Genomic DNA, 6,056 nt, shown 5'->3' on the forward strand with positions numbered 1-6,056 from the left:
TTGTGATGAAAAAGATTAAATAAATCAACTTAACAGAAGCTACTTATAAACGGATCACTGAAGAATCACACACAGTGGCGTTAGAGGCATTAATAAATGTGTGTGCTTCTGTGCTCAAAACTGCTAATAGAGTGCTGCAGGGATGGCATGGTTTTTATCTTTTGAGGGTGCTGATAACTTCCAGGTTGGCCAGCAAAAATATATCACCACGTTTTTACATAAATATGGATCCATGTGCAGTTAAACTTTTATGTATTTCCACAACTCTTGCCATATAATAAACATGTTGTATTTTTTTTGTATTAATAATTTAATTGCCTATAGTGGCAGTGTTTTTTAAGATTCCATACAAAACCTGATCACATGCTTTGTCGTCACTGCGCTATAAATCACACAAAACTTAAGGACTTCTTCTCACTTCAGTCAACTTCACTGGTTATATGAACGAGATGTTGGGATGGATATGGCAGATGGCTAACTAACCCTTTCGTGTCCCTGACGCACTGCTTTGGTGGCGATGCTTTGCACTGGAGGTGTCCTGCATCATTCATCTGTTCAGTCAAACCGTAAGTAGCATTACAAAGCGTGATGTATATCACCAGCATGTTTATGTCCTTGAGATTTCTGACCTTGAAACGGTCAAAACGGTGCGGTGATTTCAAGACATCGTAATAATGGTGTATTTGGTTGGTTTAAAGAAATAGTCGAGATTGTCAGCGCTGTAAGGATTAAAAATGAACCGTTACGATGCTATTTTCATACGTTCATACATAATCAGTGTATCGTATAACATTACACTTAGTTAATCCATCATTTGTTGACATATTCCATGAATCAGTGCGTGAAGTTTGATGGGTGGGTAGTTATTGTTGAAATCGCTGTGAAAACGGCATAAACATAGTCAAGGATTAATTAAGACATCGACATGAGGATTATGTGTTTTTTTTTTTATGAAGAAAACACCTTGATTTGCCTATATATATATATATATTCGCCTTAAAGACGATAGATTGCGATGTTTACATGGGCCTGTCGCCGGTACGCATTTCCTTGGTCTGAAGGTCCCGGATGAACCAATGACATCATGCTGATTTTAACCTGAATCTGCTGATGCTGAATTTTGTAACAAACGAGGCATTTTAAGATCCATAGTGAGCCATCTGAAATATTGTTATTGGTGGCCATAAAGAGTATTTTTTTTAAATGTATAAAAATGTATGTTTTGGCACAAAATAGCTCATCAAAGCAAGTGGCATTGCAACAGTCAGGTTCTGGAAGTAAAATCCCCATTCATTTTCTCCATAGGGGAACTGATTTTGAAGACGGGCCTAATGTGAGCTACAAGGTTGTTAATCGATGCTATTGTTAAAGCCATCAGCCTGCATTATGTCAGTTTATATTCTGAATAAACATGTTCAATGTTGGAGTCCCTGCATTACTCATGATTCTGCAGAGAAATCGCCACCAGAGAAAAAAATGTGGGTGAATTCAAGATCTAGTGATCACAAATGGATCGCATGTTCCCTTTGCTAACAGACTTCTGCAAGGGCCCTTCGTAAAGGAATTCTGTTGTCCACTTTCGTTTGGAACATTATTTCAAATTGCTTAAATATCTGTTGTAATTTTATATTTCTCCATCATTTTCAATTCAGTTGTGTCATTTGCACTGCTTTTTGTAGGAATTGATTTTTTTTTTTTTTTACTCATGAGGGGATATTTTATAATTGCCTCAATAAATGTATCTGTGTTGTCTTTTATGTTAAATACTTCAATTTAAATAATTTCTTCAATCAGTAAGAATACAATACCATAGACTATTACTAATAAAATTTTATCAACATCAACAACAGCCATCTTTACACTGCAAAGAACCGAAACACCTGATATGGCATTTATGTTTACTTGTACAAGCTGTCTAATGCTGCTCAGATGTGCCATAAATGTATTTACACAACAATGTAAAAAGCCTACAGTATATACACATTATTATAAAAATATAAATTATTGAAGAGAAACAGGAGTTGATTACAGGGCTGCAATATTATGACAAAAATTACATTATTGCTGATTATCGCTCTGGATATAGTCATAATGATTGTTAATATTGAAAATAATGTTTACTAGAATACATACAAAACATTTTAGTGTTTGGTCAAATTCTGGTTACATAGACAAAAACTAAGAACCACATTTTTGTTTTGTCTTTTTCCGCTTTAGTATATCAAGACTTTATAGTAGCATAAAATTATTATTTCCCATCATTGACTTCAGTCTAGCATGAGTAAGCACTCTCAAAATTGCGGAAGCTGTCTACACTACGAAATGAATTTTATTTATGCACTTTGTTGTTTATAATGACAGAATACGCAAGAGTGCAGAATTCAGTCAATGCAGGCGAGCACTAAACATTACCTAAGCATTCAGAAACTTGTTTGATGTTATAAAAATGAGTGTGCTTCAACCTTTAATGAATTGTTAGGCCCAAGTAAAGAAATGGTTTACTTTGTATTGACATACTAACAATTTTAACTTTTATTGTAAACAGGTGCTGTTACCCGCCAAAATCTAGGAGCCTTCTATGGATAGATCCACACTTACCCAACAGGTGGAGAGCGTTGAGCGTAATGTAGCATTTTTGCAGCAGGAACACCAGATCCTCCTGAGCGGTTTACGGCTAGAGATCCGCAACCTGAAGAAACGATGCAATGGTCTGTCATCCTCATTCCATAGATTGTCCATTCTGAACTCAAATATAGAAATCCTAAAACCTAATACAGGACTTTGTACTTAATTAACTATGATTTCAGAAGAAAGCGAAGCTTTGTCAATAAAACAGTCTATTTAAGTCAAAGTAGATCAAATAGATTTTATTTGTATAGTTATTTTCACATATTTTCACATTATTTTAAAGCAACTTCACATAGAATATTTACCTAATCACCTACAAATGAGAATTATTTTTACTTACCCTCATTTCGTTCCAAACCTGTATGACTTTCTACAGCACATTTGAAGAATGTTGAAAAATGTATTTATTTTTCAGGGCAGTCGAAGCTAATATATATATTAATAAAATATGTTGAAATATCTTTTATAACATTATATTGTGCAATGACAATATAAAAGCCAATTATTTAATTTTGGGAGCAGTTTTTTTTTGTTGTTTTTTTTACATATATAAATGCAGCTATATATTTTCTATTATAGGAAGGGGTCATTCGCAACAGGATTGTCACATTTGGGGGTCCTTAGCATCAGAAAACCCTGGCCTAAAAGATACTTTAATGGCACTCTCATGTCTGTTAAATCCTCTCTGTGTGTGTATATCGTTACAGAGCTGAGTTGTGAACTAAGTGAAAGACCACCAGTAAGAAGCCGAGAAGGTGAGTATCAGATATCACAAGATTCCAGTCATTCCCACATGTTCCCTCAACTACATGTTTTTACAGATATTGAACTGGAAGAAGAGCTTCTGCAAGTACAATTACTGGAGACAGAGCAGCATCTGGCTGAGCAGGAAACTGGTGGAGCTGCGGGTGGAGCTTTGGAAAAAGGAGGCACTTGCGAGCGCACTGCAGGTTCGATGAAGAGCGGCGATTCCTGGAGGAACTAAAACGACGCAGTCATAAGATTACAACGCTGGGTCGTGACCTCCGCAAGCAGACTGATCTGGCTGCTCAGCTCTCCTTCCATCTGCATTCAGCACACTTTCGACTGTATCACCAGACAGAAGAGGATGAAGAAGAAGAGGATGTAGGAGGGACCATGCAGGTAGGAGGCACTACTGCTGGATTTGCTCCCAATCTGAGGAATGAATCAGTCTTATTCTTTTACCTTTGCACAGGAGTCAGAATGGACTGCAAATTCTCCATGGACATCTCCAGTAACGGCGGAAAGTCCACATCAAAGCCGAGCTTCAGGAAGGGTGCGGAGATGCCCGACCCCGCCCTTTCCCTTTATCCTTTCAGACACAGGCTCCTCCCCTTGCACAGGTCACTTGGAGGTCACTGGAGAGAAGGTCAAGGATGCCAGAAGCTTGAATAGGTAGATTCAGAGACCGACCACTGAGGGAGGACATTGGACCAGAGACAACTGAGTTATAGAGGGCAACAGTGCCCTTTATTCAATGGTCTTGGTTCTGGGGGGATTTTTCAAATTCATTTTTCCTATAGAGTTTTTTAAAGGTGCTGTATGCAATTTTATTTTCACTGTACTAAAGCATAAAAATACCATAATATGTTTTGCAGGTATGTAGGAAACACACTGAGTTCACATACTTGTTCCTCCAAAAACAATGCTACAGGCAGTTATTCTGCTTTGAAATGTGTGTTCCGTGTCGGAATGTCTGTTTTTATTTTGGTCTGTGTGATTCCACCCAATGCCAATTTACCCAGTAGTATTTCGACACACCAGGTTCACATCGTTCATCAGCTGAAAAAAGTCATTCTGGAAGTGATTCCAACAAAATTGTTTTTCTGTGCCTTTATCGTTATAGTTGTGGTGTGAACTCTGCTATTCTTTAATATCGATAATGATTTTTAGAACTATATCTTTATAGTTATCGTCCTGAACGGGCCTTAAGTTTCGTTGCACTCCATTGTCAATTGTGCTCATTCCTTTTGTGTGTCCTCAATCTGGCAACCTGCAATATTTAGAATTTGGACCGCAGTACCCATTTTAACTGCTAGCTGTCAATATCACATACTGCACCTTTAAAAAGTCTTTGTTTAACAGATATAAGCCATGAGCCAAACCAAATCAACTTTGAAATGAATCACAAACATTACGAACTTTGATTTTAAGCAAAGAAAGTGTTTGAAAATTATACAAAAACAATGATACAAAAGTGAAAGAAATGTATTCTCATGAGGCATTGGAAATGTCTTAATCAAAATGAAAAATTATGTAGAAAACTTGCATCATTCACAGTACTTTTTGGGAGTGGGCTTGCCGCAACTCTCTGATTGGTGGACTATGATTCTCTAAATGTAGACTCATGGGTAATGTAGTTTTTCACCAGGAATTCTGCAATTGAAAAAAACTATTTAAATAATGTGGGCTCGTGGCTTCAACAAAAACATATACCATCGATAAGCAACCTCATAGCTCAAAGTAGCTCTGTCTTTAAAGGTTTATATGTTATTGTTGAAAATCCATTTCCCTATGGAGAAAGTGAATGCGATTTTGACTTCCAGAACCTGACTGTTGCATTCTAGAAACTTCTTGGCTTGAATGATTCAAAGATATAAGGACAGTTACAGAGCACCTGAAACCTACATTGTGATGTCTCTTTTTGAAATGTGTCGTCTTTGTTGAATTCAGAACACTCTATAAACGAGTTTTCACTTTCCATGCAGTCATTTGTGCCAATGAAGTGAATTATTCAGGTCACATTAGACACACTTTAGAATAACAGGCAGGGCAGATGCAGGTAAACAGGTGTATTATATTGCTTTTGTGTTTTTGGTCTTTCTGTCTCTATTGGAAAAGAGCTTTATGATGTATTGAATGTATATGAAGTGAAACATGGTTTATTTATTAAATGCTACAAAAGTTGTTTGTATTTGTTGTTCTTCTTCTGTTTAGTTACATTTTTATTATATTTATAAAGTTCCCTGAATGTATATTCACTGATTTTTGAGTACTGGGACAAAAACAAAAAGGAGACAAAACTGAAAATAAATAAATAAATACAATGTATCAAGGAATCGTATTGCAAAAATAAATTACACCGTGAAACACATTTTTATAAAAGTTTTGTTTCACTTTTATTTGTAATGTTTCTTTATGAAGTTTGACTTGCTGAATATGAAAATTACATATGTTGACAATTTATATAATCTGTTATTACTCATGCATAAAAATAACAGGGTACATGCATAATACTGAAATAACAACAAATTAACATAAGCAGTTACCAAAAATGAGTCCAAAACATCAGAAATGTACATTGGTTTTTGTCTTTTATGACTGGTCCCAAAATGTTCTGGAATGTTCCAGAAAGCACTAGAATATTACAGAATGTTATAGAAACTTCTAGAATGTTCCAATGCTGG

General features: G+C 36.0%; 1 pseudogene across 1 annotated transcript; it reads left to right on the forward strand.

The window, feature by feature from the left end:
- The first annotated feature begins 2,578 nt into the window (after positions 1-2,578).
- On the forward strand, positions 2,579-4,204 carry LOC306862607 (coiled-coil domain-containing 92B-like; annotated as a pseudogene). Its single transcript, XR_013786081.1, has 4 exons — positions 2,579-2,708; positions 3,336-3,383; positions 3,450-3,771; positions 3,845-4,204. The product of XR_013786081.1 is annotated as a coiled-coil domain-containing 92B-like (transcript).
- The last annotated feature ends 1,852 nt before the right edge of the window (positions 4,205-6,056 follow it).

This window comes from Barbus barbus (assembly GCF_936440315.1).
Source record: "Barbus barbus genome assembly, chromosome: 43".
Classification (NCBI taxonomy): domain Eukaryota; kingdom Metazoa; phylum Chordata; class Actinopteri; order Cypriniformes; family Cyprinidae; genus Barbus; species Barbus barbus.